Source organism: Hyperoodon ampullatus, assembly GCF_949752795.1.
Source record: "Hyperoodon ampullatus genome assembly, chromosome: 10".
Classification (NCBI taxonomy): Eukaryota; Metazoa; Chordata; class Mammalia; order Artiodactyla; family Ziphiidae; genus Hyperoodon; species Hyperoodon ampullatus.
In genome coordinates this window covers 73,328,829-73,342,438 of record NC_136923.1, presented here as the reverse complement: position 1 = coordinate 73,342,438, position 13,610 = coordinate 73,328,829, and positions in this window count along the sequence as shown.

Below are 13,610 nucleotides of genomic sequence, written 5' to 3'. Positions count from 1 at the left end.
AGGGGATGTTTTTGGCCAGGAAGGTGAGAAAAGGTGAGCTTCTGGGAGAGGGGCGGTGACCAGGGCAACGCATTGCGAATGCTCCCTCTTTACCTGGATGATCCTGTGCTCCCTGCCCAATTCTCAGAGCTCTAGAAGCTTCGCTAACACTTGGCACAGAAGAGCCCCTCCTCCCTCCCCTCCTTGAGAACCGTTCTCTGAGCTTCTACAGAACGTGCTCTGATGTCTCCTGTCCTCCAGCCTGGATCCCTTCCTCCGCCCAGTCTTCCTTCTCCATAGTTTCCTTTTCAGGAGACTGAGTTTCACTCCCGTCTCACCTGTACCTGAGCTCCCCATTTCTAACTTGAAAGTGCCCTCCTGGCCATTTCCATGTGGCTCCCTGCCAGCCACTCAGATTCAGCCTCGCCTCTCCCCTTCACTTCCCTCTCACAGGATCCTGAGGCCAGAGCAGCCAGACTGATGGCCTCACTACTCTGCCCCCTCTGCTTCCTCAAGGCTGACTCGCTCTTCAAGCCCAGCATAAATCAGCTCCTGCGGGAAGCCCGCCCCAGCCCTGAGCTGCTTGGAGACCCCTCCCTCCTCCACACCACTGCAACCACTTACCTTGGCTGGCTCTTTCTCATCCTTCAGGCGCAGCCGGACACCCTCACCCCCTCTGCCACATCAGCTCCTGTTAAAGGCCCCCAGTCCCCCTCTCATGGTGTTACTTGCTCCACATCTCCCTCCCCCAGCAGCTTGTATGCTCCACAACTCATGGGCTGCCTGTCTTATTCATCACAGTATCCCCAGCATCTAGTGCTGCTCCTGGCACCAGCAGGTACTAATATGTGTCTGCTGAATGACTACCTTTTAGTATTTAATCAAATGCTGTCACGCACTGTTTAAGTTCCTTGAGGGCAAAGGCCACGTCTCCCTTGGACGCATGACCACATAACCCTCTTGTTTCTAGAGGTGAGTGACCTGATCTAATGCTGAGGTTCCTGTGTGACACAGAGTTATGGTTTTAGGGATGGGCTTCTTGCATTTCATCATAAAGGCGTCAAGATGCCTTGAAGAGGCTCCTGCCTGATGGGCTGACACTCGATGCCCTCTAAGGGGAGACACGAGGGACTTCCTGGCGGTCCAGTAGTTTGGACTCGGCGCTATCATTGGCGTAGACCCGGGTTCAATCCCTGGTCGGGGAACTAAGATCCCGCAAGCCATTCGGTGTGGCCAAAAAAAGATAATAAGGGGAGACACAAGGAGCTGGGCAGTGATGGTACCAGGTGCGGCCCATCTGGTCCTTACAGGACTAGGCGTGGGGGCCTCGGGCAGCCCTCGTATCATCAGGTCAGGTCCACTGCCCCCTGTGCCACCTGCAGCTGCCAGTGCCAAGCAGCCCAGCGACCTGCACTCTACATTTGCTCCTCTTCTGATCTCCTTCCATCCTCAGCACCCTGCTTGGGCTCTCCAGCCTGTTCCTGTGCTACTAGGGCCACTGGAAATGTTTCTGCCAAACGTGGATCACACAACGAGAAAGAACAGCACCGCTGGGGGCCAGGGTGGCAGAAGCCAGTCAGGACCAACCTGTTCACTGTCCCGCCCACCTGGAGAGCCCTCCCTCAGGAGACAGCCTTATGGTTCTAGGGGTTTTTTAAATTAATTAATTTTTTGGGGGGGCTGCATTGGGTCTTTGTTGCTGCCCACGGGCTTTCTCTAGTTTTGGAGAGCAGGGGCTACTCTTCGTTGCGGTGTGCTGGCTTCTCATTGCAGTGGCTTCTCTTGTTGCGGAGCACGGGCTCTAGGCGCGCAGGCTTCAGTAGTTGTGGCACACGAGCTCAGTAGTTGTGGCTCACGGGCTCTACAGCGCAGGCTCAGGCTCAGTAGTTGTGGTGCATGGGCTTAGTTGCTCCGTGGTATGTGGGATCTTCCCGGACCAGGGCTCGAACCCATGACCCCTGCATTGGCAGGTGGATTCTTAACCACTGTGCCACCAGGGAAGTCCCTGGGGTTTTTGTTGTTGTTGTTAAACAGTGAGCTCCCTGCACAGGGTTCTCAGGGCCTAGGAGGGATCTATGCACAGAGTGGGGACCCAGCAGACTTGCTGTTTTCCACTTCTCCCACTTTAATGTGGGATCACGCGTCCAGTGCTGCTCTCAGGGGTGGGATGCCACTGGCACCCCAACTGTGGGATGCTCCCTTCTCATTCCTGAAGACTGTATTTCTTCAATCTTGTCTTCTACAGACTGAGCCTCCGGTCTCCTTTAAGATTTCCTCACAGCAGCGGTCTATCTCCTGCCACTTCTTGTCACTGTCATTTGTTTTCTGAGCCACTCAAAGAGAGTTTGGTAGTCTCCTGCTTCCTCTCTCTCTGTCTGTCTCTCTCTTTCCTACCCTGTGATCTTCCTGCCCTTTGGCTCAAAACTTTCCAGCATTTGTTCCAAAAATCTGAGGTAGCACAAACCTCTATCAATTCAATCCCACAGTTCGGTGAGGCGGGGGGCACCCAGTACAAGGCCAGGAGCCAGGTAAGAGGCTCACAGTCAAGTGCAGGACACACACACACACACACACACACACACACACACACACACACGTAATGGGACACACCGTTTGTTGGCCCATCACTGTGGTTGGCCCTCCTTGCTGGCCTGTGACCAGGTCATCAAGGCTGCCCTCAGCCCTGTGACCCCGGAGGGAGTGCATGCACAAGCGTGCAGAGGAAGGAGGGCTGCTCCCTGTTTGCCTGTTTCTCCTACAGTGTCTGACACTCAAACCCTTGGGAAAGGTTACCTGTTACTGCTGACACAAACACACACACTGCTGATATCTTTGGTGACCTCTTGGCCATGTAAAGCTGCCCTTGACATTCACTTTAACCTGATTTCTCCAGGGAGAGTGGAGGAGAGTGAGGAAAGGACGTCTGTGTCACTTGCCTTGGTGTCGAGCACTGCTGTCCTTGCCCCATGGGTCTAGCCTGAATCCCTTGTGTGAATCTCGTGTGTGCACGCGAGACAGGTTGTAAGCAGCAGGTGGCACTCTACTCACAGGTGCCTGACCTCAAGCTCAGGAGGTGGAGTTCAGGTTCCAATTCTGCTGAGGTTGACAGGGGTCCCCTTAGGATCCTGGCACGGAGCTAAGTGCTGCCCCGTCTGCCAGTATTTCTCAGAATAGAGCGTGCATCAGAAATGCTTTTTTGAAAACACAGATCCCTGGGTCTCGTTCCCAGAGCTCCTGATTCAGTGAGTTCGCAGTGGGTCCTGAGAATTCACATTTCTAACAAGTCCCCAGATGCGGCTGCCAGTCCTGATGACTCAAGGACCGAACTTTGAGAACTGCTGCTGTGCGGTATCCCATTTAATCATCCCACCCCTCTCTGGGCAGGCAGCATCCAGGTGCCAGTGAAGAAGCTAAATTCCCGACAGGCCAAGCGACCTGGCCTAGGCCACAGAGCTGGAGAATGGGGAGGAGCCAACCAGCACGGGCTGCTCTGCCCTCTGCCTCAAGAGCACTGTGGCTGGGGTGGGTATGAGCCCCTCTCCTGCGAGGGCAGTAAGAGGAGAGAGCAGGGTAGGGGTAAGCAGGGTACTGAAAGGAGGCACGGGGCGCTGTTAGGCTGGCAGTCATCCCTGGTGTCCACAGTGTAGAAGCACTACTGCTTCTATTGGAATCTAGCCTCATAATACTGGCCAATGAGCACTCACACCGTGGACGCCTTGCTGCTGCCCTGACCCCCCTCCTTTTCAGGACTGAAGCTGTGGCTCCCCCAGCGGCTGACTGCGCTCACCTGGGTCCTTTCCTGGACCGTCCTTTCCATGCAACTGCTCTTTTTTTTTGAACTTTATTTTATTTATTTTTTTACACAGCAGGTTCTTATTAGTTGTCCATTTCATACATATTAGTGTATACATGTCAATCCCAATCTCCCAATTCATCCCACCCCCCCACCCCATGCAGCTGCTCTTTCCATAAGACAGCCAGCTCACCCAAGATCATGCCTGCTCCCTGGGGGTGGCCCACATTTGCTGACGGTCCCTCCTTCCAACTCAGGACAACTCTGAAGATGCCTCATAGCTCCAGGGCTCCCCAGGGCGGCCCAGCTTCTCCCTCTGTCCTGCCGCCTCCCCTCCTTACCCCGCAGGTGTGCATCCTGAAGGCTCTCCCCAAACACGTCCTGAACACAAATCTCAGTCTCCCGGGAACCTATCCTGCCACAACTTGTTATGTACCAGGCACTGTTCCGAGCATTCACGCATATAATTTCAAGGAACCCTCCCAACAACCCAGGATGTAGGTGTTTTTATTATCCCCAGTTTATGGGTAAGAAAACAGAGGGAAAGGCTAAGTAAATTACCCAAGGTCACAGAGCTAGCAAGCTGCACAGCCAGGATTCCTATGCAAGCTCTGAAGTGTTACACACACTGTCTTCTAGAACATTCCGGTGGCCTAGCCGTGAAGAAATTAAACAAAGGAAACAGTTGAAGAAGATACATTCTGATTTGAGAGGGAAAAATAATCTCCACTATTCCCAATTCTTTTCCACAGGCCTCTCACTGGTGCCTGAACACGCAGCCCTGGTGCCTAATTTTAACTCAGTGGTTCTTATGGGGGTGGGGACTTTTGGCAACGTCTGGAGACATTTTGTTGTCAGACCTGGGAGGCTCCTAAGGGCATTTAGCAGGTGGAGGTCACAATTACTACCAAATGTCCTACAACAAGCAAAGCCAGCCCAAAATGTCAGTAGTACTGAGGTTGAGAAACCCTGTAATCTGGCTTTAGAGCCTGGTCCCTCAGCTGCTTTTACTCTGAAGGACTCCCAGTGTGATGACTACTAGGGAGCAGGCTTTGGTGAAGGTGGTCAGAGATGTCTGAGCATGGGGGTGGAAAGAGGCTCTGGAAGGCACACCTGCCTGCACATCTGTCCAGTTAGTAGGCACATGCAGTGAAATCACAGAGGCACAAAGCCACTCATTGCATCGACACTTGAAAGAACAGAAGGCTGGAAACTACCTAAGTGTCCATCCACCGGGAGCAGGTTAAATAAATAAGCTACAGTAAAGCCATACAATGGGACATGATGCAGCCATAAAACAGAAAGAAGAAGCTTTTTATTATTAGCATGGAACTATCACCAAATATACTCAGAAGTGGGAAATAAAAAACATGGATAGGGCTTCCCTGGTGGCGCAGTGGTTGAGAATCCGCCTGCCGATGCGGGGGATACGGGCTCGTGCCTCGGTCCGGGAGGATCCCACATGCCGCGGAGCAGCTGGGCCCGTGAGCCATGGCCGCTGAGCCTGCGCGTCCGGAGCCTGTGCTCCGCAACGGGAGAGGCCACAACAGTGAGAGGCCCGCGTACCGCAAAAACAAAAAACAAAAAACATGGATAGTTTATACATGGATAGTTAAACATGGATAGTATCTACCATTATATAAAAAGGGAAGAAAGTATATACAGGCATTTGTGTTTAATGCATAGACTATTTCTGGAAAAATACATAAGATAATATTGATATCAACATACTGGAGGCCTCCAAGGAGGAGAACTGAGAGTCTGGGAGAGAGGGGAGGAGGGGGATGCTTAGTTATTACTTATATCTTTTTCTGTCTTTTAAATGTTATACTGTGTACATATATTATCTATTCAAAATTAAATAATTTTTTTTTTTTTTTTTTTTGCGGTATGCAGGCCTCTCACTGCTGTGGCCTCTCCTTTTGCAGAGCACAGGCTCCGGATGCACAGGCCCAGCGGCCATGGCTCACGGGCCCAGCCGCTCCGCGACATGTGGGATCGTCCCGGACCAGGGCACGAACCTGCGTCCCCTGCATCGGCAGGTGGACTCTCAACCACTGCGCCACCAGGGAAGCCCAAAATTAAATAACTTTTTAGTAAAGTAGGGAAAAAAAACGTAATAAAATGGAGATGACGGTGAGCCCCCTGCTCCAAGAGGAAGAAAAATACCTTGAACTTGATTCCAGGAGTGAGAGTGCCCATGGGAAATCTTTATCCTCAGGCCAGCTGCTCCCCACTTGTGCCCAGGCACTGTCAGGTGATGTTCAGAGAATTAGAAACTTATTTCAGTACGAGCCTGAGTAAAACAGAAGAATGATAGACCCCACTATCAGTGGCTGAAGAAAATTCATAAATGAACGCCTAACAAAATCCAAAAGAAATACCATTAAAATTTGGGGCCCCAGGGCTCTTTCGTGATGACAAATAACTGACAAGGCTCGGGTCATTCCTCTTTTCCCCATACAAACACTTCTTAGAGCCTCTGAGGATCCCGGCCCTTCTATTTAAAAGCTTCTCAGATCATCAGCAACTCACCTGGGTAAAGGAGCTGGGGCAGGGCCCCTTCCAGCCCTGGACCCCACCAGTTCAAATGACCCCTTTCCTGGGGCAACCCTGGTACAGAGCCGGCAGACGCGCTCCAAAACCCAACCTGCCCAGCGGGGGTTCAACCTGAGGGCCAATGCCACGGAGGGGACTTCCTCCATCTTTACAAGGAGAAAGCTGGTGACCGCTGACACCAAAGTAGCCTCACAAGAGAAAACCACAACAGGAGGGCACAGGGGCCTCAGGGGCTGTGCTGGGGCAGCCGCTGGGTCACCTGCCCTCCCGCCTTCCCTCAAGCCATCTCCGCCCTCCACTGTCCTTACTCACCTCTTTCAGAAGCTTCACTTGCTCACCACTCCCCATTCAGACCTCAGCACAGCCTTTATCCCTCAAGTCCTCAAGTCCTAAAGTCCTCAACTCGACCTTCTATTGACAGTGGTTCCTCTGTCTTGGTAAGTGGTGTTAAACAGGTTCCAGTGTTTATCTGTCTCCCTGACGAACACCCCAGGGGGAGGGAGTTATCCGTGTGTTTGTGTTTCCTCCTCTCCCCTTGGTACTGATACAGGTCTCAGTCTGCAGGTAGTAGTCACTCTCGGCCTTGTTGGCTCTCCTGGGGGGAGAGGAGGAAACCCACTTCCCCCCACTTCCAACTCACTGAGGAGACTCACCTCCCCCCAGTTCCATCATGTTTGCTAAGTGCCAGACTACGTGAAAATTACTGAAGAGAAATGGTGTCTCTCATGTCCCTCCGGCCAGAATGCCACCCAGGAGCCCGAATGACCCTTTGATAAGCTAAGTCAACTGCTGTCACTCCCTGGCTACCCGTCTCTCTCTGAATAGCACCTAAAGCCCTGACGCAGGCCCAGGAGGCTCTGCACTGACTGGGCCCTGCTCCCCCCCGGCCCCCTCTCCCACCGCTCTCCAGGGTCCAGGAGCCCACACCCTGCCTCAGAGCTCCTGTGCTGGCTCTTCCCTCTCCCTGGAATGCTTTTCCATGCAGCTGGTCCCATCGATGCACGCGGGGCCCTGCTCCAAAATGGCACCCTTTCAGTACCCAGCCCCTTTCACCTGCCCCTCCACATCCGCTCACTCACCACTTCTCCACCCTGCGCAGGGCCCTGGTAGGCTGGCCGCTCTGCCTGCAGGGACAGGCCCCACGCCCTCTGGCTTCCGTTCAGCAGAGAACAGGCAAGATCCTGGAAGGTGGGAGGGGGCAGGAGGCCAGGGCGTTAATCCCCGGACTGGCTCTCTCCCTGCAGGGTGGCTGCCGCCCACTGGCCCCTCAATGGCCACAGCCTCAGCTCTTAGCAGAAGGGTCTCACCTCGGCTTCTCTCCAGGTTCTAGTAACTGCTCCCTCCCCTCCCTCTCACTCACCCAGGTCTGGCTACCTACGCTGTGCTCCCCTATACCTTGCCCACACCTTTGGAGGTGATCCCTTTATTAAACTTTCCTCAAATTACCCAGCTTGAATATACTGTGGCTTTTCTTTCAGGCCCCCAATTCACCACCCATTACATGCCTATGGTTTGTGAGCTGTCTGGCCCCCAAAGAGACCAGAAGGTCAGAAAATATAGTGGCTTAGTTATCCTCTGCTGCATCCCAACGTCTGACTCGGCGCCTGCACACAGTAGCTCAATAAGTACTTGTCGAATGAGTGAATGAAGAAGGGAGGGACTGAGGTCATCTGGAGAGAGGATGTAGAGGCTGGAAGGACAGGCAAGAGTTTAGGAGGCGATGGGGAGGCAGCGCACAAATGAAGGCACAGGAGGCGGTGGGGATGAGGATGCCGCCTCCCCTCAAGGCATGAAAACCTCTGTTTCTGTCCTTCTTAGCGCTTCACAGTCTGGTGATTTTGGTCTTTGTTTTCTTTGTATGTCTTCCGACTAGAATGGATTCCCTGGGGGCAGGGGCCATGTCTGTCTTGTTCACTGTGGTATGCTTAGAGCTTGGCACAGTTCCTGACATACATAGAAGGCACCAGATCCATACTTGTCAGATGAAGGAAAGATATATGAGTTATCCAAAAGAAACAGTGAATTGGTAGAGGACCTGGAAAGCCGGGTTGGGCAGTTTGGAAGTTGCGTGGAGAGCAGTAGGGATGAACTACAAATCCTAGTGCGGGGCTGGGGGTCGGGGGACAAAGGTGGAGCTTATAGGAAGACGAGCCATTGTTACAGAGTCATTATTCATAAACCACGCAAAACCCTTCAAGGAATGAATAACAGTAACTAGCAGCCTCACCGTCACTCTCTCTGTAACTGGTTCCGTTTCTAGCTCCCTTCCCAGAGACCGTGTGGGTGTGCGGGTGGAAGCCACTCTGCACACAGTAGTGTCAATGCCTTTGAGGAACAGAATCATGCGGTCTCGAAGCAAGAGTGTGAAAGGTAAAAAGCATGGACCTGAGCAGGATGCCTGGGGGCGGGACCGCAGCTCTGCCCCTCAGCAGCCAAGCGGACTGAGGTGTTTCTGAACTCCTGGGTCTCCAGGTCTTCAACTGCAAGTGGGGACAGTAAGAACATGGAGGTAATCGTGAGGATTAAATGAGTCAATATCTGTAAGACACTTAGAACAGCGACTCAATTCTCAATTAGTATTAGCTTGTGTATAATTTTAAAAACAACAGAAAAGAAAAAAGAGAAGTCTGGCAATGGAATAACGTTGGCGTTTATAAGGCACAGGTACAGACGTTCTCATTAAATCCTCCTGATGAGGTATCATCAGTATTCATTTTATGGAAACTGGTTTGGATGCTTAGGGATTTGCCCTAGATCTCACAGCTGATAGGTTGTGGTCGGGCCACACGTACAAATGGCACCGAGTCTTGTTTTATTGAACCACGTGCCTCTAAGTTGAGCAGCTTCAGGATTCCACAAAAACAAAGCCCAGAAAAGCCAGTTCCTTTTACACTTGTCCCCCACCCCGGCTCCCTGCCCCCGAAGCCAGGCCACTTTGTTACTGGTGTTTCAGTTAACTGCACTCATCACCTTTTAACTGCCTCGTGGTTAGAAACAAAGGAAAGGGGCATCCTCATCCCCAGGCCAGAGCTGGGAGGGACTGCTGTACACTTAGGAGATGTGAAAACCCAGTGCAATGTGTGGATCTTATTTTGATCCTGATTCAAACCAGCCAATTATTAAAAAATAAAATAAAAACATCTTTGAGACAACTGGAAAAATCCGAATATGAACTGGATACTAGGGGATGTTATAAAATCACTGTTCATTTGTTAAGTGTGATATTGATATGGTGATTATGTTAAAAAAAGAAAGTCTTAATCAACCCACATAAATATGCCCCCCATACAAAAACCTAATTTTTGACAAACGTACAAACATCGTTCAATGGAAGAAGGGTCACTTTTTTTTTTTTTTTTTTTTTTTTTTGCGGTATGCGGGCCTCTCACTGCTGTGGCCTCTCCCGTTGCGGAGCACAGGCTCCGGACGCGCAGGCTCAGCGGCCATGGCTCATGGGCCTAGCCGCTCCGCAGCATGTGGGATCTTCCCGGACCGGGGCACAAACCCGTGTCTCCTGCACCAGCAGGTGGACTCTCAACCACTGCGCCACCAGGGAAGCCCGAAGGGTAACTTTTGATCAAGGGTGCTGGATCAATTGGACATCCTCAGGCAAAATAGTGAACTCAACCTAAACCCCAACCTTATAAAAAAATTTACTCAAGGGAATTCCCTGGTGGTCCTGGACTCCATGCTTCCACTGCAGGGGCCCGGGTTCGATCCCTGGTCAGGGAACTAAGATCCCTCAAGCAGCTTGGCCAAAAAAACCCAAACCAAACCAAACCAACAAAACCCAAAAACCTTAAAAAAAAATTACTCAAACTAGATCAAGGCCTAAAACATAAAACATACATCTATAAAAACATTAGAAAAAATACAGAGAAAGATCTGCAGGACGTAGGGCTCAACCCAAAAACACAGTCCATAAAAGAAAAAATAAATTGGATTTCACCAAAATTAGAAACTATTGCTCTGCAAAAGATCCCTGTGAAGATAATGAAAAGACCAGCTTGTAGAGAAAGTATGTGCAAACCACATGCCTGACAAAGTTCTTATATCTAGAATATATAAAGAAATCTAAAAGCAAAGAAGCAATCCAGTTAGAAAATGGACAAAAGATTTAAATGGATAATTAACCAAAGAGGATACACAGACAGCAAAAAAGCACATGAAAAGAAGTTCAACATCTAGGGACTTCACTGGTGGCGCAGTGGTTAAGAATCTGCCTGCCAGTGCAAGGGACATGGGTTCAATCCCTGGCTGAGGAAGATCCCACATGCTGCAGAGCAACTAAGCCCGTGCGCCACAACTACTGATCCTGCGTGCCACAACTACTGAAGCCTGTGTGCTCTAGGGCCCATGCTCCGCAACGAGAAGCCACCACAATGAGAAGCCACTACAATGAGAAGCCCACGCACATCAGGGAAGAGTAGCCCCCACTCGCCGCAATTAGAGAAAGCCTGCGCGTGGCAACAAAAACCCAACACAGCCAAGAAAAAAAGATGTTTAACATCTAGCCATTAGGGAAACGCAAATTAAGATCACAATGAGTATTACCGCACACCTATCAGCATGGCTAAAATTAAAAAATAAAAAAAACGGTAACACCAAGTGTTGGCGAAGATGTGGAGAAACTGGCTCACTTGTACACTACTAGCAGGAACGCAAACTGGTACAGCCACTCTGGAAAAGAGTTTCAGTTTCTTTGAAAATGAAACATACAGTTACCACAGGACCCAGCAGTTGCATTCTTGGGCATTTATTCCAGAGAAATGAAAACTTATGTTTACATAAAAACCTATACACAAATGTCTATAGCTGCTTTATTCGTAATGGCCCCAAACTGGAAACAGCCCAGATGTCCCTCCTTGTGTGAATGGTTAAACAGACATGGTACATCCATACTTGGGATACTACTCAGCAACAAAAAGAAGGAACTACAGACACACACAACCACCTGGATGGCTCTCACTCGCTTATGCCAAGTGAAAAAGCCAACTTCAAAAGGTCACAAACTTTGCTTCCATTTACATAATATTTTAAAAATAAAATTATAGAGATGGAGAACAGAGCAGTGGCTGCCAGGGGGTAGGGATGGGGAAGAGCTGAGAGGTGGATGTGGTTATAAGAAGACAGCATGAAGGAACCTTGTGGTTATGGAAATGTTCTATATATATTTTAATTTTTATTGGAGTATAGTTGATTTACAATGTTGTTAGTTTTTTTTTTAAATAAGTTTATCTGCTACATTGTTCTTTTATAAAAATATTTATTTTCTTTATTTTATTGATTGCGTCGGGTCTTAGTTGCAGCACATGGGATCTTTCATTGCAGTGCGGGCTCTTCATTGTGGTGTGCAGGTTTCTCTCTAGTTGTGGTGTGCAGGCTCCAGGGCGCATGGGCTCTGTAGTTTGTGGCAGGCAGGCTCTCTCGCTGAGGCGTGCGAGCTCAGTAATTGTGGTGCACGTGCTTAGTTGCCCCGCAGCATGTGTGATTCTAGTTCCCCGACCAGGGATCAAACCCACATCCCCTGCATTGGAAGGTGGATTCTTAACCACTGGATCACCAGGGAAGTCCCTACAATGTTGTGTTAGTTTCTGCTGTAAAGTGAATCAGTTATACATATACATATATCCACTCTTTTTAAGATTCTTTTCCCATATAGGTCATTACAGAGTATTGAGTAGAGTTCCCTGTGCTATATACAGTAGGCCTTAATTAGTTACCTATTTTATATATAGTATAGTATGTATATGTCTCAATCTCCCAATTTATCCCTCCCCCTCACAATGTTCTATACCTTGACTGTGAATCTACACGTGACAAAATTGCATAGAACTACACACACACACACATGAAATGGTGGAATCTGAATAAGCCCTGTGGATTGTACCAATGTCGTTTTCCTAGCTTTGATATTATACTAGTTATTCAAGATGCTACCAATGAAGGAACTGGGTGAAGGGTACATGGGACCTCCCTGAACTTTTTTTTTTTTTTTGCAACATCCACAATCTATAATTACCTCAAAAAACCTTTAAAGGGCTTCCCTGGTGGCGCAGTGGTTGAGAATCCGCCTGCCGATGCAGGGGACACGGGTTCGTGCCCCGGTCTGGGAGGATCCCACATGCCGCGGAGCTGCTGGGCCCGTGGGCCATGGCCGCTGGGCCTGCGCGTCTGGAGCCTGTGCTCTGCAACAGGAGAGGCCACGGCAGTGAGAGGCCCGTGTACCGCAAAAAAAAAAAACACAACAAAACACCTTTAAAAAGTCTATCAGATGCATAACAATATATTTACAGATTACATGACATAGCTCTTAGATTTGTTTTAAAATATACTCTAGGAATAAAAAATAAGAGAAAAAAAGTAGAAGAAATAGATGAAACAGAAAAGATGTTGATAGGTGTTGAAGCTGGGTGAAGAATACATAGGGAAAGTATATATACTTTCCTCCCTAGTTTTGTGTTTGCAGACTTCCCAAATAAAAAAAGTTTTAGACAGTTGAAAAGGGTACCCTGTCCAACATAAGGGCTAAGCCTTACTTATTGGTATACAGCTTTACTCACTGCTATAACATTTGCATACAAATTAAGTTCAAAGCTTATAATTCTGTTTCATTTACAAAGTTTTTATTATGACCTTTTATTAAGAGCTCATAAATCACATGCTTAATCTGGTTCTGTTGACTACTTTTTCCCTCCATGATTCCCCCAAAGTTATAAAAAATAAAAACTTATAAATATCCATTGAGGATTATCCACAGTTTTTACACGATAGTCAGGTCAATGTTTCAGGTTGTCCGACCATCTCCCAGTGTCTCATGCAGAACAGAATTACAGCAGCAAGGCCTCTGAAATCTCAACAGCAGAAAGCGCAATTCTTTTCCAAATCCCACCTCATCCCTTAGTGTTACAGCACTCAACAGGTGCTTGTTTGGGATAGTAGCAGGAGGAATTGCTGGGATGACTGCTCCCGGGAGCGGGTGAGAACAGCAAGCCAGGAAAGTTTCAGCCCTGCATCTGCCATGGCTCAAACCTGGAACTATATTTAAACTCAACAGGCCAAGAATCACCAACAGCCAAATGACAAGCTCAAAGGGGGTCAGCACAGGCCCGATCTGACTACTTTCAACTGGAAGAGTTTCAGGTCACTACAAACCGGAAAAACTCTTATTTGGTCCAGAGCTGGGGAATCCGATTTTCTCACTCAGTATCCTCTCTTGAGGTGCTGACGAGCAGCACTTTCCTTCCAGCTAGTGGGATGAAATGCTTAGAGAACAGTG